This window comes from Amphibalanus amphitrite, unplaced genomic scaffold (assembly GCF_019059575.1).
Source record: "Amphibalanus amphitrite isolate SeventyFive unplaced genomic scaffold, NRLGWU_Aamphi_draft 000023F_arrow, whole genome shotgun sequence".
In the NCBI taxonomy this organism is placed as follows: Eukaryota; Metazoa; Arthropoda; class Thecostraca; order Balanomorpha; family Balanidae; genus Amphibalanus; species Amphibalanus amphitrite.
The window spans coordinates 115,058-139,280 of record NW_024881519.1 but is presented as its reverse complement, the minus strand read 5'-3'; the positions used below and the strand labels follow the sequence as shown (position 1 = coordinate 139,280).

Sequence of the window (24,223 nt, the reverse complement as noted above, 5' to 3'; positions counted from 1 at the left end):
CCCTCTTTCCTATAAGCGCGAGGGTGAAAAAGGCTGTTTGGTTCTGACATTGTTTTGGACGCCAATGACCATAGCTGTCCGAGATAAAAGTTACAGGACGCATACATGGTGTCCTCTAGAGGTCTCACAACTTGTATATCTGGGAATTTTTCAAGGTTACACGAGGTTAGGTCAGTCACGTGACATCACTGTTACAAATCAATGGGATAATATAAAAACTGTTATTTTGGCGCCGAAAATGATCTAAAACTATCCCACGTACATGGTATCGTGATTTCATGCACTCCTCGCAAAGTCCAATGCTTTACTTTTGCATTGTTAACCTTGCGTGACGTCATTTATGACGTCACTAGGGTCGTACGAGTTTTTCGTCAATAACTCCCGATCAAATGGAGCTAGAGAGTCGGGAAAGCCACCAATGGACTCGGGAAGACCTTCCGAATCGAATGATATGCCATATGACATCCTTTGCCCAGCTTCGTGACCTGAGGGGCTCTGACCTGACCTTGACCCGAGGTCAACTACTTAAGTTGACCTCACCCTAGCAAAAAGTATACCATTCGATGCACCTGATCTAGGCGAACACAATGATGCCAAAATCGCGGCTCTGCGGCCATTTTTTGCAAAGTTATTTACTAAAAACCGAACCCGTAACTTCAGTCACGTGACCTGACCTCAGACGCTACCGGTTAACCTGAGACCTTAAAATCGGGTACCAATCGCTGCGACTTGTAACGGCACACACGCTCGTTTTTTCCGCGAGGCTCTAGCTCTATTAGAAGCGAAACGGCGTGCTGGGGTCGTATCAACCCCTCCGAAACCCATTTTGTTTGCGGGAAAATGAGGAACTTATAGAAAGAACACCTTTCTAATTTTTTGCATGTCGATTTGCAATGACATGAAGTTTATTTTGAAAAAATAAAAATGTGAAAAATTTTGGTTCCAAAAATCATTAGAGACAAATGAAAAAAGATTAAGGTTTTTGCTCAACAATGAAATTTTTTCTTTGGAATTTTTAAATAGTAATATTAATTTTTGATTCATCGCAAGCTTAGTGTTGTTTACTTTTTGTTGGTTGCTTAACCCGTTTTTGAGTTATAAGCCATCAAACTCACCGTTACATACCGAAGTTAAAAAAATGTAATGCAATATAACTCAAAAAGTTTTGATCTGAGAAGTCTGATATTTTGCCAGGCGTCTTTGGGGCCTATGTTTACCCCTAGGACCGATTTTCATTAAAATCTGAGAGATGAGGGTGACGGGCCTGGTACGATCTATCGTGGAATGCCCCTATTGACAACCATCACTCGGCTGAAGAAAGTGGAAATTAAAACCTTCGTGAATATAAGACGCTGCAAATATAGGACACCTGTCACTGACGTCGGGTTACCTTGGGCCGTCTTTTTACATTAGATCACAATTCCGGTATTTAACCCTGGCCGGACCGATTGGTTTTTTATATTGACCGGGGAGGGTTGGTACAACTCCCTCGCCGTTTCGCCTCTAAATGAGCTAGAGCCTTGCGAAAAAACGAGCTTGTGTGCCGTTATAAGACGCAACAATTAGGTACTACCCGATTTTAAGGTCTTAGGTCAGCCAGTGACCTCTTAGGTCAGGTAAGTGCCACAAGGCACGGGCTCGGTTTTAGGTTAATTACTTTGCCAGAAATGGTCGCACTGCCGCGATTTTGGCATCATCGTGTTTGTCTAGCTCAGGCGCGTTGAATGCTATACTTGGTGTTCGGGTGAAGTCAACTTAAGGTGTTAACCTCGGGTCAAGGTCAGGTCGGGTCGGAGCCCCTCAGGTCACGAAAATGGTTGAAGGAGGTCATATCGCATTCATTCGATTTGGCAGGTCTTCCTGAGTCCAATGGCGGCTTTCCCGACTCTCTAGCTCCATCTGATCAGGAGTTATTGACGAAAAACTTATATGGCCTTAGTGACGTCATAAATGACGTCACGCAAAGTCAACTATGTTTAAGTGAAGCACTGGACCTTGCAAGGAGTGCATGAAACCATTCCCGGTGCTCGAATAGCAGCTCCCAATTTCCCTTGTTGACTTAAAGTGGTGCTAGATCCTGTATTATACTCAATTATGACGTCATAACTTAACAGATTGACGTCATATATTTAGTGCTTGACATCCAAATGATAGCTTACATATGACAGAGAAGGTATGCAAAGTTTTATGAAGTTTGCTTCACTAGTTGTGGAATAACAAGCAAAAAACTTTTGCGGAAAGGCCGCTGGCCTCTCGCTGGAGCGTTTCCGACCAGTGTGCGGCGCCGGGCGCAGCCCGCTGCGGACGACACTCTGGAGGTGTTGCCAGTCTCGGATGCGAATGTTTTCGCCGCCTTTCTCCTTCCTGTAGTAGACGTGCCCCCGCCTGGTGAATACTGATGCTATCTTGGCACCTCCGTCTGTCTTACGGGCGACGAGCAGCTCATTGTAGATGCGTTGATGCTCAGGTGTCAGGGACTCATTGATGAACAGCGCTGCCCCGGCAGCGCCTCGCTGACCGGCCAGCTCAAACCGACGATCAAAAAGCTTATCTCGCGTGTCTCGCTTAACAAACTTGACAATCACTTTGCTCTTACCCTGCAGACGATGGGCGGCCTGAATGTCAGCTTTGGACAGTTTGATGTCCGGAAAGCGTTTGTTCAGCACGTGGACGACAATAGTCTCTATGTCCTCATCCTGTTTCCTTTGACCAAAATCATCACAGGTCAAGATGACGGAAGACATCCTTCTGTTCATGTCAATGCCGCTGACCTTTTCCTTCAGTGCCTGCAGTTCCGTTCCCTGAGACACCAGCTCCTGGCGCAGCTGAGATATCGTAATTTCCTTTTCATGGCATTCTGCTTCTAGGATCTCGATCCGACGCTCCTGCTGTGCAAATCTCGTCTCCAGGGCTTCTATGATGTTGGCGTTGCCCGCCTCGATGAGTTTCTGGATGGCCTCCAGGCTCCAAGGTCACCTCCGACTGCGGACCGGCCGGGGCGGCGGCCCGGGGCCGGGGGCGCTCTCGTGGTGAGCGCGACTTATGGCCGACCAGCTGCCGCTTGGCGCGCTTCCGCTCGACCTGCCGAACCATTTCGGGCACGGACATTTGGCGTTTTCGCGCGCCCGGTACGCTATCGTTACCAGACGGGCAGTCGGCAAACACCGAGTCGTCTCTGTCCGACTCAGGCTCAGAGTTGGAAGCCATAGTGGACGACACTGCTCGCACCGGGTAACGACTGCCGGCCGGCACACTGTCACACCTCCCAGTTCACTGCTTAAATATCAATGTCTGAAAATTCGCGCTCATCTAAACGCACACGACCGCCACCACAGCTTGCGGAGCACACTGAGCATCGGGCTCCGTCCGGCCCCGCCACACTGTCCGACCGCCCTCACCGCTCCGCCTCACTCGAGCCGCATAACAGCGGTCCGACCCGGAGAGAGGTCACGCGCCGACTCATTCTTCAATGAGGTAACTCGTTACCATTTCCTCTGTTCATTTTACGTTCGATTTCCGTTTAATCTTCCTTTAAAAAGTATTTCTGAGACAGATATCAACTGAAACTAGCTCACAGCGGGAGGAGACCGCTCAAACATTCAGAGACAGTCGGTCGCATCTAAACCTATTGGGACAGCGATCCGCCAGAAACCCTCCCCAATGGCAGAGTAGTTCGCCAACTAAGCTCACCGAGACGGGCTGTCTCGATGGGTTTATACAGGAAGCCTACAGCAAGGCTTAACCCGCGACCGCCTGGGGGGGGGGGTCGGATCCGACCCCCCCCCCCCCTCCGTTTTTCTTGAATAACTCATGAACCACTTTCGCTATCTACTTGAAACTTGGCATACCTTCTCCCCCATCAATTTGACGTCTCCTGTGCAATTTTTAAGAAAAAATTCCAAAAATTTTTGAGATATATCGATTTTAGTGACGTAACTACATGGCGTTTTTAGTCAAAAAGTGGTAAATGTTTAAAAAATCGCCAAAAATCAGGGTTTGAAGCAATTTGCAAATTAAGGACATCGAAAGACGCAGCTCAACGAGTTCTTTAAAATGGCTATCTCGGATTTTCCATAAAATGCGTTTTTCACCCCTAAAAATTCAAAAAACTGTATTTTTTGGAAAACAGCTAATAAAATCCAAAATTTTGGGAATTTCCAAAAAACCGGAATATATGTTGTAGAGCTCTATTAGAACATTAGATGCCCCTAATTTCAACTTTCTATCTTGATTTTTGACCCCCAAATTGTAAAAAATAGCTCCAACATGCATAGGGCATGGTGACGTCATAGGCATTTTCGTGAATTAGAGGCACTTCTGAACATCGCATGTGAAAACAAATGGCACCACTAGATTCCTGGGACAAAGCTCGTCTAGAAAAGTGCATTTTTATGTCAAAAATAAAAAGTTGAAAAATTGACCTTTTTTCTTAGCCCTCGTTTAGTTATGTATAGTATAAACGATTTTTTTATGCTTTCAATGCACACTTGTCACCAGCACAGTGACTTGGGGTCACATATAACCATTACCATCGGATTCGGCGTGAAAAATAAGCCATAAAACATGTGTCGCACGCCCATGTAGCAGAAAGTGAAAACCGTGACCTTTCGTGACCTGACCTGACCTTGACCTGTACCTAGTATGCCCCTATACGCACATGGCACCTTCACTAGGCCTTTGAGGTCATTTTTGGTGAGTTTCGAGCAGCAGCTATCGATTCCGCTGTCCGTAAGCCGATTCATGCAAAACCCTTGAATTTGACCTTTGACCTGACCTTGACCCGAAAGTTGACCTCAATCTTAAAATCTTAAGAGTGCTTTGGGAAGGTCTCGTAGAGACCTTTCGAACGCCGCCTCGCGGGGCTCGATACGACCATTGGTTCTCGAGATAACAGGGGGGGGGGGGTCGGATCCGACCCCCCCCCCCCCCAGGCTGTCGTGGGTACGGAAATAGCCCAGGCGGTGCCGGGTTAATAAGGCCCAAACGCTCGTCAAGCTGGGAACGGAGGGCTGAGGTGAGGGAGCGCGGCGGCGGGCTGGAGTGAAGGAACGGTCCTGGAACGAGAATCCAGAAGCTCTGGGTGGGGCGTTTCTTAAGTAGGGCTTTAGGGTGCGCTGACTGCGGTAAAAGGTTCAAATTATCACACCAAATCTTGCCACGACATCTACCGGTTCAGGCACTCGAGAATCAGCGGCCAGTGATATCTGAAAAGACGAGGCATTTCCAACCCAGCTTCAGCCTGGTGTCAGGGCGCCTCAGGTGGCTTTAATTACAGTTGCACATACCAAACGACCTCAGTGCAGCCAGTCTGTGGCCGAAACCATTCGGAGCAGACTTCAACGAAAAGTGAGACAAGGTTAGTGCTATCGTTAAGTGCCATTATAGACTTGGGCCCCGTTGGCTTGACCCACTGGAAGGTGGTAGTTATCGGACGCTGCGGGGCATACTCATTTTTCCAAAATGCCTTAGATTTTGCTTTCGTGTTCATAGGCGGCGGAACGGGGAGGGCACCGGGGCACCGTGCCCCCTTTGATTTTGGCATTTTAACGTTAGCGATATGGGCGTTGCATGGAAAGAATGGGACCAAAAGTCGGCAGTGCCCCCTCCCCCCCTTAATTGAAGGTGTTCCACCGCTATTGTTCGTGTTTGATGCTCTTTATTCTTTAGCCAGCCTTTAGACAGAGGGGGGCCCACTAATGATCAGTGCAGTGCCCTAACCCTCAAAAGTTTCCAACATTAATTTTTACAAAAGTCAATTATTCAAAATAATTTATATTAGGACCAAAACGCGTTTCGATAATATCGTCATCAGTTGGTCCTAAATAAATGACACAAAATACCATGTTCAATCCAAAACACTTGAAAACCTACGGTAACATTTCACGTGGACATCTCAATGCATTACATTCACTGGGGAGAAGTTCAACACTCAGTCGTGACCTATCTCGTCAATAACATGTACAATGTATATACCTACACATAGAATATTACAGTTGATGAACAGATAGAATCAATTTTGCGGCTGTCTCGGCTAATGTTATCCTACCACTTTTGGGGTTCATGCACTCATTTATTTCAAGAATGGCCGCCTCGAGCGCTATCCTTGTCATTTTGTCAATGTTTTCTTTGACACTCTTAGCCGCTCTCCAGTCAGGCAATGCTCCACATTCATGAGTGTGTTTCACAATGGTTTAGTCTCTCTGATATTGTATATCTTTCCGATGTTCCCTCAGCCGTATATCCAAACCGCGACCGGTTTCGCCATAGTATGGCTTGGAACACCCAAGACAGGGGATCTTATAAACAATGCTGTTCTCATGTCGTGCGTTCCGTTTGCTTCTCACTATTTGTTCTATGCTTTTTCCCGTCTTGCTAATGACGACCACATCCGTTCCTTTCAAAAAGTTGGTGATGGTGTCAACATGTTTGGAATGTGGCACAACAATGACTTTGTGTTTCTTCTTCTCTTTCTTAGTTTTTGGAATCCTATAGTGAGAATCAAACGGAATCAAATAGTGAGAAGCAAACGAGAATCAAATAGTGAGAATCAAATAGTGAGAATCAAATAGTGAGAAGCAAACGGAACGCACGACATGAGAACAGCATTGTTTATAAGATCCCCTGTCTTGGGTGTTCCAAGCCATACTATGGCGAAACCGGTCGCGGTTTGGATATACGGCTGAGGGAACATCGGAAAGATATACAATATCAGAGAGACAAAACCATTGTGAAACACACTCATGAATGTGGAGCATTGCCTGACTGGAGAGCGGCTAAGAGTGTCAAAGAAAACATTGACAAAATGACAAGGATAGCGCTCGAGGCGGCCATTCTTGAAATAAATGAGTGCATGAACCCCAAAAGTGGTAGGATAACATTAGCCGAGACAGCCGCAAAATTGATTCTATCTGTTCATCAACTGTAATATTCTATGTGTAGGTATATACATTGTACATGTTATTGACGAGATAGGTCACGACTGAGTGTTGAACTTCTCCCCAGTGAATGTAATGCATTGAGATGTCCACGTGAAATGTTACCGTAGGTTTTCAAGTGTTTTGGATTGAACATGGTATTTTGTGTCATTTATTTAGGACCAACTGATGACGATATTATCGAAACGCGTTTTGGTCCTAATATAAATTATTTTGAATAATTGACTTTTGCCATATATGTCACTATGAGCTTAAACATTAATTTTTACATTTTTAATAGTAAAGTTGAAATAAAGCGGATACTGAACTGTAAACATCCAGTTTTTACACTGGCCCCACACAAGCCTCCGAATGCCCAAAGCAGATCTCTGATGACTGGCCTTTGGGTGTCATACCATACCGTGCATTGGTCAATGTGGTCAATGTGTATACTGTATACGACCTCGGCGTTTACCATTTTATGCGCTGGAAACTGTTGCGCTCGAAAAAAATCAGGGGAGTGGCTTATTATGAGCGCTCATTATAGTCTTAACTACCCGCAAGCGAATGGCTAGCCCTTCCGTCTCCGCTCGCTTGCGATTTGGCATTTATGTAGGTACAAAATAGCGGCAAACGACCACTGAAGGTATGAGTTGCGTCCCTTGCACACTTAAAATATCTCTAAATCGAATCTGAAAAGACAAAAAAAGTGATAGGTATAAAGCGGAAATGGTTAGCATTTACACATATTCAAAAGGCACCGTTGTACAAACTGTAGGAGCGCATAGCTGCAATATCAGGTTATGGAAATTTTCCTCATGTTTAGGGCACGAATTATGGAGGGGCAAGAATATGCGGTTGCCCCTCCTCCAAAAGTTTCTTAGGGGACGATGCCTCCTCTGCCACCCTGTATCCGTCGCCCCTGTAAGCGGTCACTGAAGGCCTGGGTTGCTGCTGCGTCACGTTGACGCTTATAATGCCTCCAAAACTAGGTTGAAGAGAGGAAAACTTCAATTGAACGCGAACGCTTGCCATTTAAGAAAGGCAACGTATGATAAAGTATATGGGCATCTGGTTACATCTTCAGATGATCGAACAGCATAATCAGGTATATGGTTTCTTGTCTAAGCTTTGTCACAAATTATGGGGGGGGACAAAAAGATACTTTTGCCCCCCCCCCCCACGAATTTGCCAGGGCCCCCCTGCCCCCCGAATCCGCCGCCCCTGATACTAATGTGTTTGGTATTTTGTTGGTATTATGAACCCCCACTAAGAGACATGTTAGTGTGGAGAGCAAATAGATATTATAGGATTAAATTGGACTTACTCCACAAGAGAATCGTTTTCGGTCGATTCTCATTACATTACGATTCTCATTACGACCGAAAACGATTCTCTTGTGGAGTAAGTCCAATTTAATCCTATAATAACCCCCACTAATGTATAAAAGGCTAAGAAATCGGTAAAGTTGGTATTTCCCTCATGTTCCCAAGTTGGTTTGGTTTCGGTATTTCTCCACGGTTTCGGTTGGTATTTGGTTTGGTATCGGAATTCCGATTTTCCGTAACTGACATCACTAGCACGGACGGCGGAGAATCGCTGTATGTACGGCTCTCGCGAGATTAAGCGGTAGGTTTTGCACTTTTACATTTCCGGTTATATCTCAGAAACTAATAGATCTACGATGAAGCCATTTTACACGATCATGGCCGGCTTGTGAACCAACAAGTCGATCGCATCTTCAACACTTAACCCGCGCCCTGCTGGGGGTCCTGGATTTCCACGCCCTGCTGGGGGGGGGGGGGGTGTTTGAACACCCCCCCTTCTAACTCGGCTCCTGGGCCACGTAGCGATACGCGGAAGGCGGCGTTCGAAAGAGCGTCAAAAATAATGACGAAATCACTTCGGTCAATTTTTTGGTCAGGTCAAAGGTCAGGTCACCAGAGGTCATTGAAGGCAAAATTTCGCCGATTTCCAGGTCGAATGTCGACAATTTCCAAGAAGCCAACGCATAACTCGGGAACCAATAGAGCTACAGCGCCGCGGAAAAGCGCATTCGATAGCCCTATTAACGCCCTTTCTGAGTAATGTTCTCAGATTTGACCTAACGTCAACGGTTTTGCCTGCAGGGGGCAAAAACTGCAAAAATAGCCGATTTTTTCGGAAACAGTTTTTCTGCAATAACTTTTGACCCAAGCCTTGTACGAGCTTACTTTTACCGGCATCGTGTTCCTCTCGTCAAGACGCATCGAATGAACTATAACTTGACCTTGAAAGGTCAACTTGACAATTTGACCTCAGGTCAAGGTCATGACCTGACCGGAAAGGGTCATGTTGCATATCAGTCGATCCGTATCGTCGAGCTGAACACATCTAAGGCGTTTTCATCGCTCTAGCATGCCTCTATCAAAAGTTATTTGCGAAAAACTGTTAGATACCATTCGTGACCTAAGATGACCTCAGGGCATAAACAGGGGTCACGGACACCATTTTCATGTTCAGTGTGTCTAAACCACTTGTAATTCAGTGTTTGGGAGTGTTTATAATGTCTTTCGTCCAAAAGAGGCGCGTTTCAATTTTCTCCCATTGACTTATAATGGGGAGGTCGCAAAATTGACCTGACCTTAGGTCATCGATATCAAAATTCTGAGATATACATTTTGTACATGCTATTGCTCTTAGCAATCGCTGAAAGTTTCAAAGCGATCGGTCACTCGGTGTAGCTATGACAGACATTGAAACTTTTTATGAGGTGAGGTCACTTCAAGTGACCTGGTGACCTGACCTTGAATGACCTTGGTCTGAAATTTTCACAACATGTGTAGAATTGATGTATGATAAGGTGTACCAAAAACGGCGGCGCTCCGCGCCGCCGTTTTTGAGATATTCGCGAAAAACCACAAGGGGGGTGTTCAAACACCCCCCCCCCCAGCAGGGCGCGGGTTAAAAGATTAAGACGACGAAGATATAGCCTGAAGTGCACTAAATTTTCTAGGTGCAAAACCTACCGCTAAAACCCACGAAACCCACAGGACCTGTACAGTCAGTCGGGGGAGGTTTGGTCAATCGTTGTCATTTTTAGCACGTGCTATTTTTGTCACACGTGCCAGAAATGGCAACGATTCTGCTATTTTTGACAACGATGAAGCCGATTTCACTCCTCAGCGAGGAAATCACGATTTTGGAAAGATAAGCACTGATTTTCGAAAAGAAGTGCTGCCACCTGGTGCAAGAAGAAGAAGCCAGCTTTAATGTGCCCGTTGTTTGTATGGTAGTTTTTTTTATAAATTTAGTCCGAAACTTTTGATGGGAAGGATTCACAAGGACAGAGCCACCGCTAAGCGAAGCTTGTTGCGATGACCCTGCCCTCTACCCTCCGATCGCGCAATTCCGATTCTATGGCAGAATTTAGAGTCCAAAGTTTAACGTGCGCACAAAGCCGCGCACGGCCGGTCCCCTCGCTGACTTCGCCTGGCTACGGTCTGCCACCAACCGCAACCATACCTGTCAGGAGGCCCATAAATGTCGAGCGCCCGTCGCGCTTCGAACCCGGACTTTCATAACCGGGAACGCGTGCCCTCACCACGCGGAGTCCAACGCTCTAACCGACTGAGCTACGAGACCGGCTAAAGTTTGTTTTGTGGCCTGAAGTTGGTACTTAAAATTGAAGCATCCGAAAATGATCGATATTGATCGAAAACATGATGTTGATGAAAAAAATAATGTCAAGTAGAGAGAGGTCATTTTATTTAGATGCGATGATTTACTTCCTGAAATCATTTTTGCTAATTGACGGCCGCGCATCATCCGTCATTACATGGCGGTCGTCATAAGCAAAAATAATTTCAAGAAGTAAACCACCGCATCTGGATGAACTCGCCTCCTCTTTCAACTTAACATATTCTTTTTTTTTCATCAAAATTATGTTTTCGATCAACATTGATCATTTTCGGATGCTGCAAATTGAAGTTCCAACTGCAGGCCACAAAAAAGGTATGCGTGAGCGTTGGATACCATATAAACAACGGCCATATTAAAGCTGGTTTATTCTTCTTGCACCAGGTGGCAGCACTTCTTTTCCAAAATAAGTGCTTGTATTTCCAAAATCGTGACTTCCTCGCTGAGGAGTGAAATCGGCTTCATCGTTGCCAAAAATAGCTGATAGCGTTGTCATTTTTGGCACATGGTTGCCAAAAATGGTATGTGCTAAAAATGACAACGATTGACCAAACCTCCTCCGCTGCAGTCGGCCTAGAATAGATCTCCAGACGTAACTACTGGTCTATGCATTTAGAGCAGGGGTAGGCAGCCTTTTTGGGTGCGGGCCAGATATGAGATTTGGAAGCAGCCGGCGGGCCAGAGCAAAGTACCTATGGTTAACCCTCGCCGGCCGAGGGGGTGCCGCCCCCCATAGGGTTTTTTCGCGATAGCTCCGATCACGCTGGCGATAGAGAGCTGAAACTTGGCATACCTGACCTTTGATTCAAGCCGGATCTTTTGACACCAACCGCATTTTTGAGTCAGGTCAGGTCACTGACCTATGACGTCATAAGTGAACCTCTGCACGGTCTTCAGATGTCGCAACTTCGCAACGCCCTTACTGCCAGAGGAGCTTTAACAGGGAAATGAAACTTGCAGGACCTATTATCCATTACGAGTCTCACAACTTGTATATCCCGGATTTTTCCTAAAGGTCATATGAGGTCAGGTCATTTTCGTCACCTCACCATTATAAGTCAATGGGGAAAAATAAAAACTGCTATTCTGGCGCCGGGAACGATCTCCAACTATCTCAATCACACAGAATCGTGATTTGATGCACTCCTTGCAAGGTTAGATGCATCACTTTTGGAATGTTGACCTTGCGTGACGTCATTTATGACGTCATCAAAGTCATGTTAGTTTTTCGTCAATAACTCCCGATCAAATTGAGCTAGCGAGTCGGGAAAGCCACCAATGGACTCAGGAAGACCTGCCGAATCGAATGATATGCGACATGACCTCTTTCGACCAGCTTCGTGACCTGGGGGCGCTGACCTGACCGTGACCTGAGGTCAACACCCTAAGTTTACCTGACCCAAGCAAAAATTATATCATTCGACGCGCCTGAGCAAGGCGAACACGATGCTGCCAAAATCGCGGCTCTGCGGCCGTTTTTTGCGAAGTTATTCACCAAAAACTGAACCGTACCTTGGGGCACTTGACCTGACCTCAGAGGTCACCGATTGACCTAGGACCTTAAAATCGGGTACCAATCTCTGCGTCTCGTAACGGCGCACACGCTCCTCGTTTTTTTTTTCCGCGACGCGCTAGCTCCACCAGGGGCGAAACGGCGAGAGGGGTGGTCGTACCCGCCCACCCTCCCCCCCCTCGGCCGGCGCGTATGTAGAAAACCATTAGGTCTGGCGAGGGTTAAAATTGGCTACAAGCACGCGCAATGTTTGGGAAATATGACAGCGTTGTTAATGGATTTTAACCCTCGCCCATGTAGGGGGGGGGGGTTGGTGCAACCCCCCCTGAGGTTTTTCGGAAATAGTGCAAAAACGGCGGCGCGCAGCGCCGCCAAATTTTGGGTACCTTATGGGGCAAACCTTGCGCATCTTTTGATAAAAAAAAATTTGACCGGGTCATGTCAGGTCACGGAGTTATGACGTCACAAAGGGAACAGCCTCCGGCCGGATTTTCACAAACTGAGTGCCAACGCCCGAGGTTTCCTGCCGGTGGTACGGACATCGGTTGATGGATCGTGATGAAACTTCCCATGCATGTTGGGGCAAGTATTGGCTATCATATGGTATAAGAAACTTGACCGGGTCAGGTCAGGTCACGGAGCTATTACGTCACAAGAGGAACAGCGTCCGGTACTATTTTTGAAAAGCGCCCGAACCACTATTTTGCTAATTCTTGTCACCTCAATGGGAATATGCAGCAATATTAGCTTCTATAAGGAGCAAATGGACATCCCAAATCCAAAAATACAATCAGATTTCAAAAATTTAAATTTTGATTTTTCAAATTTCTGCCGCCGACTGTGACCTTGCCGACTTCCGGCGCTCCCAACGCGCCATTTTTAGAGCTAGGGAAACGAAATACATACCAAACGATAGACAATTGATCAAGGAACACGATAGTGAAGGTTTCAAGTCGATATCTCCCACCGTTTTGCCGCAATCGCCGCGGAAAATTTGAAAAAGTCTATTTTTCCGAAAATTTGACCTTTGACCGGTCAAAAGTAGGTCCAATGTTGACCTAGGACCAAAAAATATACCACCAATCGCGAGATCTCGGCGAGAGCAATCCGTTGGTCTTTTCCGCTAAGCTCTACGACGCTCCGTTTTCAAACGCCAAGGGGGGGGGGGGTCGCACCAACCCCCCTGCATGGGCGAAGGTGGCAGATCGCCGTTTACGGGCGAGGGTTAAGTATGGTTAAGTTGTGACAGGCGACAGCTCCCATGCTTTGCCCTGTGTCATATGATTAATCTTACTTTTTAAGACAGGCTCTGGCAGAGGAAAAAGCGGGCTTGAAAATAATAGAAATGTAGTGTCCGTTTTATCATCTTATCACATGCCAGCTTGCCTCTAATAGGCAGCTTGCCCATCATTCTTTTCGAAGCAGGTGAAATGTGTGTAGGAAGAACTATTGTCGTAACGCACACTTAAGTCACTGTTGTCTGTTGGCACATGGCGGGAGGGGCGTTGCCACCCCCTCGCGCCAATTCGTTCCTGCTGGAGATAGAGCTTCGCGGTAAAGATCAACAGATTCTTTGGGAAAAGACGAATCCAATGGTACCCAATTTTACCTCATTAGGTAAATTATTGACCTTCCAGGTCAAGTCAAACTAAAAAATGTTGCTGCTTGGGGCCACCGTTGGAATATCACGTGCTGTGCCCATCATGTACCGATGACGCTGCCGTTAGTGGTGCAAAGCCAGCTAGAACAGCTCTTTGTCACACTACCCGACTAGGTTTTTACTGGCTGTGGTCATGTCAGGTCAAGTTAGGTCAAGGTCAATGATACATGTGTTTGTATGTCTGTGTCAGTGTGTCTGTGTGTAATTGTAGGCATACTGATGTGTGCACCGAAGGGTTTGTGTGTCCCTAATACAAAGCACCATGAACTGATAAGCTTTTACCAAAAACGCAGTAAAAAAACTTCATGAAAACTTTGAAAAGTTAATTCAGCTAGCCTAAAATGTAATTTTTATGACCTAGGTTGACCTTGACTTTGACTTTGACGCTGACATCTGTACATCCTCGAATAGCATCTTCCATGATAGGTGGGAGGTAAGACTAGCAAAAAAAAAAAAAAACGAAATCAAGGTGTCAAAAGCTCACAAGACCATTAGCCAACGCCAAGATATTGGTTATTGGTCATTTGGGTCATGACATGACCTGAAGAACCAGGTCATATCTCCAAAACCAAAAGCCACAGAAACTTGAAATTTTCAGTGGAGGCTGAGAAAGGATAGAGAAACAGCTATACGAATATTAGGCTTCTAGCTTTAAAATGTTTAGTGCAGAGCAGAAAAACTACCTGTGAGGGGGTGGCACCCCCCATGTAGGGCGAGGGTTAATCAACGGGCCGTCAAAGACATTCTTGAAATCATAGGCCTGTTTTTTCGTTTTCCAGTGAAAGCTGAATACCAAAGGAACAATATGCAGCGATAAAATATTCTCAAATATTAACCCTCGCCCGTAAACGGTGTTTTGCCACCTTGGCCCATGCAGGGGGGGGGGGGTGCGACCCCCCCTGGCGTTTGAAAACGGAGCGTCGTAGAGCTTAGCGGAAAGAACCAACGGATTGCTCTCAACGAGATCTCGCGATTGGTGGTATATTTTTTGGTCCTAGGTCAACATTTGACCTACTTATGACCGGTCAAAGGTCAAATTTTCGGAAAAATCTAGCTTTTTCAGATTTCCGCGCCGATTGCGGCAAAACGGTGAGATATCGACTTGAAACCTTCACTATCGTGATCCTTGATCAATTCTCTATCGTTTGGTGTGTATTTCGATGTCATAACTCTAAAAATGATGCGTTGGGAGCATCGGAAGTCTGGAAGGTCATTTGTGCATTGGGTCACGTCAGGCGTGTGACGCCACTGACCTGACCCTGACCCAAAATGAACTCCAAGAAATAATCGACGATGCCTGAAATGGATAGCAAATTCGAATTCAGGGCATCAAAATACCCCGAAAAGGCATACAAGTGCAAGAAGTCATTACAGGTCAACCGAGGTCACTGACCTGACCTTGACCTTTAGTAACCTTGAAAAGGTCAACGGACATTGTGCCAATGTCAAATCAGCCAGTTATGATTCGAAAACAATCCATCAGTGTGTTAGGTCAGTCGGCATTTATACCAATGTGAAGCAATCTCCAATTTAGCGTAAATCTGGCCGGAGGTTGTTCCCTTTATGACGTCATAACTCCGTGACCTGACATGACCTTGACAGAAAAAAAACAAAAGTTGCGCAAAGGATGCCCCATAGGGTACTGAAAATTTGAGCAGGCTATCTGAAACGGTTCGGCGTGTAGCTAAGAAAAACCTCAGGGGGGGGGGGGTTGCACCCCCCCCCCCTACATGGGCGAGGGTATGCGCCTCTCACAGCCGGCAACAAGGCGCAATCACACAACTGAGCGTCACGATGATCAGTCAGCAACACAGAAGCATGACATGACCCTTATCGACTCGCAGACCCGGCGCTAGGCCCGTCTGACCGGCCACGGAACCCTGTCGTTAGGTCTTGTACCTTGCCCTGCCCTTCCCGGCAGGCGGTGGGCCTCCCGGCCACCTTCCGCGCGGTGGGGGGCATTTTTTGCCCCCCCCCGTATCTCCGAAACTACTGGACGGATCCGGAAAATTCAAACGGCGTTCGATAGCCCTGTCAAATTTGTCGAAGGAAACCAAATTTCATTGACCTCGGGGTCACCGATGACGTCACAGGTCAGGTCAAAGATAAAATGTTTCACCGTTCACGGGGCTTCTAGGGAAAGCGCTATAACACCGAATAAAACGCATTTTGTCGAAAATCAGCGATAAGGCGTCAGTTGTCTAGTACATATGTTGCTATTAGAGGTCACTGGTCATACCAGGTCAGGTCACAGGTCAGGTCACCAAAGGTCACCAAGGGTCACCACATGAGCCCAACTTTACTAAGGTTATGTGATGCATGTTTTATGGCCAGTTTTTCATTTCCAACTCAATGGTGTCGGTTTTAAGACCATCAGGTACGGTTGAGGTCACTTTCTGGTGGAGGTCAGGTCAAGGTCAGGTCAAAAAAGGTCAAATTTCAAAGTTGATATTTTTGCATAAAATGGGTATCGATTCAATGCAGCTCGTCACGGGGAGTCTAATGGTGGTCTTTGTTTTGCGCTACGAGGTCTGGAATTGCTAAAAATTGAGTTTGAAAATTTGACGTCATCAATTTTGAACAGTTTTTTTCGCTATAACTTGGCCAAAAAAAGAGGTATCGATCTCAAATTTGGTATGTAGAAAGAAGGCGGTAGGGACTATCACATATATTCCGTTTTTTCGAAATTCAAAAAAACTTTTTGGATTTTTCGGCTATTATATTCAAATAATCTATTTTTTGATTTTTTGGGTCAAAATCCAAAAAAATTCGAAAAACCGAAATAGCAGTTTTGTAGCCCTTTTGATTCCACACCTTTTATGTCTAAAACATTTTTCTGAAACACAAAACATTCATTTAGCCTTGTGCAATGTGCATTGTCTTGCCCTCAGGCCCCGTGCCCTGCCTCGCCCAAAGTTGCTGTGCTCTGCCCTGTTATCAAGCCTTGTGCCGTCCAATGCCATCAGAACCTGTGTAGGTACTGCTCTGCCCTCAAGCCTTGTGCAGTGTACACTGCCTCGCCCCAAGGTATCGTGTCCCATGCCCTGCTCTCAGGCGTGTGCCCTGCCCTACCAATTACAATCAGGCCCTGTGGTGTCCCCCGCCCTCAGGTCCCGTGCCATTTCCCGTCCTCCTGTCCCGTGCCCTTACTTCAGGAGTTCAGGACCCGTGCTTTGTTCTGCCCTCATGCCCTGATCCTTGCCCTGCCCTCAGGTCCTATGCCCTAGTATGTCATACCTTCAGGCCTTGTGCCCTACCTGTGTCCTTATATCTTGCTCTGCGGTCTGCTCTTAGGTACTGTTTCTTGCCCTGCCCTAAGATCATGCGTGTTGCCCTGCCATCAGGCGCGGTGTTCACCAGGATTTGTCACAACTTAGGTGGGTACTGTTTGACCTTGAGTCATCTAATAATTTCAATTTTCAATGCGACTTGGCAATATTATGCAGCCAAACTCTATTTTGACTCGATTGAAAGGGGGTGAAAAACGCGTTACGAGACGTATGTATCATATTTTAATCATGTGCATATTCATTTTTATTCTTTTGACATAAAATTTTGACACCTCTAGTCCTGCTCCTTGCCCTGCCCTCAGATCCAGTAGGCATTTATATTGATAAAAATATATATAAGACTTAAGCTAGAACTGGAGAAGATTTTCCCTGGACCTGGGCGGAACCCAGGGAGGCGAAGTGGATAATCATGAGCAACATAAGTGGCGGCTTTAATCCCCTCCGCTCCCCCTCCCCTGTGGCACCGCCCTCCAAGGACCCTCTTTGATCTCAGAGGGCCTGATACATCACAGGGCTCATGGTAGCCTGACATAGTCCTCATGTCACCTCAGAGGGCCCTCCAGTGGCCTCAGAGGGCACTTTGTGGCCTTTGAAGGCCCTCTATTCGCCTTAGAGGCAGACATGTGCATGGATCCGAGTGATGGATCTATGATCTCAGTGGATCTCGAAGCAAATTACAGGTTGGGATCTATGATCCCACCGGATTCGGCGTGAAAAATACATCTTGGATCTATGATCTCATATGATCTGATGATAAATTAAGAACATGGATCTATGATCTGAGTGGATCCCACCAGGCACCACATTTGAAACCATGTTTTAAAGGGTCTCTATGCCAGTAAGTGACACAAAACTATGGATTATGACGTGCGATCACATAACATCACTAAAACAGAACGCTTGTGAGTTGAAACAAGTGCTTTTTTGGGATATATGTGTTGACAAAAGATAAGTGAGGATCTATGATCTCACTGGATCTCAAGCAAAAAATGAGACACGGGTCTGATCCATACGGATCTCTCGATAAATTACAGAAGTGGATCTATGATCCCGTCGGATCCGAGATCAGGATCCGTGGGATCAGATCCCAGATCCATTTTCTCGGGTCCATGCACATGTCTGCTTAGAGGACCCTGTTTGATTTCAAAGGGCCCTCTCTGAGGTGGCTGAGAGGGCCCTTTGTTCACCTCAGAGGACCCTCTGGTGACCTCCAGGGACCACCTTTGATCTAAGAGGACCGTCTGTTGGCCTCATAGGACACCTTGTGGCCTGAAAATGACCCGCATACCTCATGGGGCCTTCTGTTTGTCTTAAGGGGCCCTCTGTGGCCTGAGAGGGCCCTCTGTGTGTCTGAGAAGAGGCCCATCTGTGTGTCTGAGGGGGCCTTCTGTGTGCCTGAGAGGGCCCTCTGTGTACCTGAGAGGGCTCTCTGTGCCTGAGAGGGCCCTCAATGTGCCTGAGAGGGCCCTCTGTGTGTCTGGGAGGATCCTGGTCGTTCCAACGGGTCTCATGTTTACTTCACAAGGTCCCTCATTGGCCTATAGGTGCCCTCTGATAGTCCTCAAATGATCCCTAAAAGAGTTCCCCAATACTTTTTCAGTATGCGAAAAAAATGGGAAGTGGTCAAAAGGGCCCTGGAAGTCATTTCATTTTTTTCCGAGTTAGAAAAAAATCTAGGCTCCAGGGGGGGGGGTGTCCTAGGACCCCCAGGACTCCCCTTGGATGCGCCACTAGTGAGAGCCTGCGTTGGTCTCACCCCCATACAACCACCGCCCACCAGTCACCACGGCCAACAGAACCTCCAGCTCCTTTCCCACCCGTTCTCGGGAAACTGGGAATACGGCTGGCCACAAACGGGTTTCATATATTTCGACTAACCAGTTAAAAGCATGACCCCAAGCCAGAAAATGTTAACTCCGATTACGGAGTCGAAGTCCGAACGATTTCGGTGACTCCACCTCGAGCTGTCAACACCAACCAACTCCGGCTACGACCCTGCAGTCCCTTCAGTTACAGTCCCAATGTCTTCCTTGTTTCCCAGGCGCCCACAGTAGCTTCATAGGCGCCCCTCTTTGGCATATAAGCGCCCTATAGTCATCAGAGACATCCCTATATGTCAGGGGTCGGCAACCTACGGCCCGCTGGCCGGATCTTGCCCGCGACCATCTGACGTCCTGCCCGCGGCTGGTATTAGCAACTAACATTGTGCTCCGGCCCGCGGTTCCTTTAGAATTTGCTCCATACAAAAGTGACTTCATTGTTCGTTGGCACAATAGTTCTTCCTACACTTTCTGATATCTATAGATATAGGTATCTGATCAGATAATAAAATGGACAAAACATTCCTTCTACTTTCAAACTCGTCTTTCCTCTGCCAGAGTCTGTCTTACAAAGGTACGATTCATAATATGATACAGGGCAAAACATGTGAGCTCTCACAACTAAACATCCATTAATAATACTGTCATATTTCCCAAATATTGCGTATGATTTCCAATTGTAACCATACTATGCTCCGGCCCGTCGGCTGCTTCCAAATCTCATATCCGGCCCGCACCCGAAAAAAGGTTGGCGACCCCTGCCCTAAAAGAAGACCAGCGGCTTTGCCCTTAACTGTGTCAAACTGAATCGGACTTCAGATGTGTATTGTAAAAAAGTCCGGCTTGTACGACCTTTACACAGATAGTGCATACTGCGTTGGGCTAAAAATGCGTCAACAGTACCTGCTTTTGGGTTTTAAGTCTGCCGATACGTCCCCCAGTCAAAAATTCGTGGCGACGCCCCTGGCAGGCGCCCTTCTCTTGCATACAGGCAGGCCTAACTTTCGCATGTAGTTAGGCGCACTTATCACCTAAGCGCCGGCGTTGGACTCTTATAGAGGGCGGCATGAGACCTATCAGAGCTAAGCGATAGAGCTTGCCAGGCGCCTTCAGAAGCCCCGTCAGATGCACCTATAGAGCCTTGAGATGCACAGGTGTGCGGCCCCCAGAGGCGCCGGTGTGGGACCCCCAGAGCCTTAACCCTGGCCGGCCGAGGGGGGGGGGGGGGGACGGGTGCCGCCCCACCCCCATAGGTTTTTTTTCGCGATAGCTCCGAACACGCTGGCGATAGAGAGCTGAAACTTGGCATACCTGACCTTTGATTCAAGCCGGACCTTTTGACACCAACCGCATTTTTGGGTCAGGTCAGGTCACTGACCTATGACGTCGTAAGTGAACCTCTGCACGGTCTTCAGATGTCGCAACTTCGCAACGCCCTCACTGCCAGAGGAGATGTCACAGGGAAATGAAACTTGCAGGATCTAGTATCCATTATGAGTCTCACAGCTTATATATCTCGGATTTTTCCTTAAGGTCATATGAGGTCAGGTCATTTTTGTGACCTCACCATTAGGTATAAGTCAATGGGGAAAATGAAAACTGCTATTCTGGCGCCGGGAACGATCTCCAACCATCTCAAGCACACAGAATCGTGATTTGATGCACTCCTTGCAATGTTAAATGCGTCACTTTTGCAATGTTGACCTTGCGTGACGTCATTTATGACGTCATCAAAGTCATATTAGTTTTTCGTCAATAACTCTTGATCAAATTGAGCTAGCGAGTCGGGAAAGCCACCAATGGACTCAGGAAGACCTGCCGAATCGAATGATATGCGACATGACCTCTTTCGACCAGCTTCGTGACCTGGGAGTGCTGACCTGACCTTGACCTGAGGTCAACATCCCAAGTTGACCTGACCCGGACAAAAAGTATATCATTCGACGCGCCTGAGCGAGGTGAACACGATGCTGCCAAAATCGCGGCTCTGCGGCCGTTTTTGCGAAGTTATTCACCAAAAACTGAACCGTACCTTGGGGCACTTGACCTGACCTCAGAGGTCACCGGTTGACCTGGGACCTTAAAATCGGGTACCAATCTCTGCGTCTCGTAACGGCGCACACGCTCGTTTTTTTCCGCGACGCGCTAGCTCCACCAGGGGCGAAACGACGAGGGGGTCGTACCCGCCCCGCGAGGGGGGGGGGGTCGTACCCGCCCCCCTCGGCCGGCGCGTATGTAGAAAACCAATAGGTCCGGCGAGGGTTAAGAGACACAGGTATGACCCTCAAAGGCGCCGGTGTGTGGCGCTCATAAACACTGGTGTGGGGCCATTACAGGCGGGTGGAGCCGTTAGAGGCCGGAAAGGGCCCTTAGATGCCTACAAGGAGCCTTCAGAAGCCGGCGTGGCACCCTTTTGGAGATAAGCGTGTCTACTTAGGAGCCCTTGAGGTGCTCTCATGAGCTCTGTGGGGCCCTACCGAGCTGAAATATGGCCAGAGTTTTTTTTTTGTCAACGGCCACAGAGCTCTTCGGACTGTTATTCTCAGGGGCCTCCCATGCCTAGTTAGTTTGAATAGAAGGGCCTCTCAGACCATCTGTCTCGGAGGCCTCTTCTGGCCACCATCAGTCTCAGGGGCCTCCTTCGGCAAGTATAGATAGAAGGGCCCATAGGCGGCGGAACGGGGGTGGCACCGGGGCACCGTGCCCCGCTTTGATTTTGGCATTTTGACATTAGCCCTATGGGCGTTGCAAGGGAAGAATGGGACCAAAAGTCGGCAGTGCCCCCCCCCCCCCCCCTTAATTGAAGGTGTTCCGCCGCTAATGGAAGGGCCTCTCAGATCATCAATCCCAGGGGCTTTCACTGGCTAGTATGAATAGACCGCCTCTCAAACCATTAATCTCAAGGGGCTCCTGTGGCTAGTATAAATAAAAGGCTTCTAAGACCATCAGTCTCGGGGGCCTCCCTAGAACAGTGTGGATAGAGGGGCCTCCTCAGATTCACTAGGACCTCTCTGACCATCAGTCTCAGGGCCCTCCTGTGGCTAGTATGAATATAAGAGCCTCTCAGACCATCAGTCTCAGGGGCCTCTTCTGACTACTGAGGATAGGGAGACCTCCTCTGACTAGTGAGGGTAGGGGGCCTCCCAGACTGCCAGTGTCAGGGGCCTATTCTGACTAGTGTGGATGGAGGGGCCTCCCAGACCACCAGGGGGGTCTGGGGGCCTCCTCTGACTCAGGGGCCTCCTCTGACTAGTGTGGATAGAGGGGCCTCCCAGACCCCCAGTGTCAGGGCCTCCCCAGACCAGAGGCCTCTTGCACCAAACTACCTAGCTAGGTAAAATCGAAAAACTGGTTTCAGAATAAGCTAATCTAACAGTGGTAAATTTGCTTGCAATAGCCCAATACATGATCCTACATGTGCTTACTAAATTTTGCACGCAAATTGTTACATTTGAGACTTGGACTGGGCATACGATGCAAAATAATCCAAGCATTGGTGCAAGAGGCCTCAGTGTGGATATTGGGGCCTCATCAGATCCACTAGGGCCTCTCAGGCAATCATTCTCAGGGGCCCCCGCTGACAAGTATGGATAGAGGGCCTCCTTGGATCCACCAGGGTCCCTTGGCGTCCATGCGTGGAGATTCGTGGAACTTATTTTTACGGAGTTTATTTATTCTGGAAGGTGATGACGTCCTCTCAACTCAAGACGAAAGGGCCTCGAGTAAAAAGTGGGGGGGGGGGCAAAACACATGGTTGGCCCCCCACCTCAAAAAGTGGGTGGGCACTTGCCCACCTGCCCCCCCCCCCCCGGTTCCTACGCTTATGAGAGGCTCTGGTGGTGCTGCCCGAGTGCGCCATGCACGCTGGTTTCATAACATCCTTCGGGAGCTACAATACAAGCCCAAGGTGCTGCTCATGGGTCTAAAAATAGCAGTACTAGTCTCCAGCTGGTAGTGGACGCCGTGTACGCTCCAGTGCTGACAACGGGAAAGGTGGCCTGCTATCTTGATGAATTCATTTGATTTGTATAGACTCACCTTCCACACGCGGTCTTCACAGATGTTAGGATAATTTTGTCTTAAACTGTTCTTACTTTCTTTCGGTCTAAAGCCTTTGTCATGTTTTTCTAGCTTTATGAAGGTATCTAAACCTGATTATAGGTATTGTTATTGGCCAGTAGGTGTATCTAAACCTGTGTACTCATAGATAGTTTTCACCTTTCAACAGAATTATAATGCTTTGATACAGTGGTACGATATCAATTTTATCACGAACTGATGTACGTAATTTTGCAGAGGCAGTTGGAACGCAATGCGGCGAAACGAAACTATTGTGTATCTTGATTATATATGTTCAACAATGGCCAGTGGCGGAAATATCACATATTTTCTATCAATAGAGTACATTTTTCGGCACTTTTTTATTCAATATCGAGGAAAGGTCATGCTTATACATTTTCAAATAACTGAGGTTAGGTCAGGTTAATTATTATTTTTCTCTTTAAATTTCTGTCGAAATTCTGCCCCAGAAGTTTTTCAGCCGATTTCAAACACCATGCACCCCCGCCCTTGCTCCATGCAAATATTGATATATACTCTGTTCCGTTTCAAGCTTGCAGCCGAAGTGCCCTGCTGAAAGCAGTGCGTGATTTCTGTATATACGCTCTTACATTATAAGACGCAAATTCTTGAGCGGAGGAGCGATCTGCCGAAGAAACTCCGACTGCAAGCTTGATATGGAACAGACTATAGGTATCCGTCAAAGCATCCACAACTGACCTTAAATCAAGCTGAAGTCGAACAAAGGTAAAAGGGCCTTGGAAAAGTGGAATAACTATCTTTACCCATAAGAGCCCAGACTACCCATAATAGCCCAGACTGTCCCTAGTCCTAGAGCTCGATGAGAACGGGATCTCCAGGCCAAGTTGAAGTGGCCTTTTCCCTCCCGATCACTGTGAAGGTCAAGGCTATAGAACTCCAGGTAAGGACACCAGCCGTTTGACCTTGAACGCCGCCGGCCGGCCGATGACGTCATTGGAGGCAAGCCGGCTCGGCGGACACATCAGGCGAATGCATAACGGAGGGGCGTTGGAACGTTTCGGGAGCCAGGGAGATATTTTAATGTGGTTGCATACCACCATTGTTATGTTGATTGATCTACAGACTGTATTATAAACCTCGATGCATCCTAGGCCTGGATGGTGTGGTGCGTACATTCGTAGAACGATCACCCCGTCCGACGTCCGTGGTCGAAGCTGTCTATGTATCTAAAGACACTAAGACGAGTGCAATAACGGTGACCCGATCACGTCTCTGACGAATCTAGACGGGGTCCTAAGGACCCAGGC

General features: G+C 47.5%; 1 protein-coding gene across 3 annotated transcripts in view; it reads right to left on the bottom strand.

The window, feature by feature from the left end:
- The window catches only part of LOC122392449 (Parkinson disease protein 7 homolog), a 160,164-nt gene that overhangs the window by 134,461 nt on the left and 1,480 nt on the right, over positions 1-24,223 (bottom strand). Inside the window, exon 1 of one of the 3 annotated variants that reach the window (XR_006258520.1) lies at positions 23,655-23,838. The exons of 1 other annotated variant lie outside the window; for it this stretch is intronic. The gene's annotated coding sequence lies outside the window, so the exon portion shown is untranslated. Of the gene's footprint in view, positions 1-23,654; positions 23,839-24,223 lie in introns of those variants that run through there. One more of the 3 variants, XM_043387291.1, reaches the window with a different exon arrangement.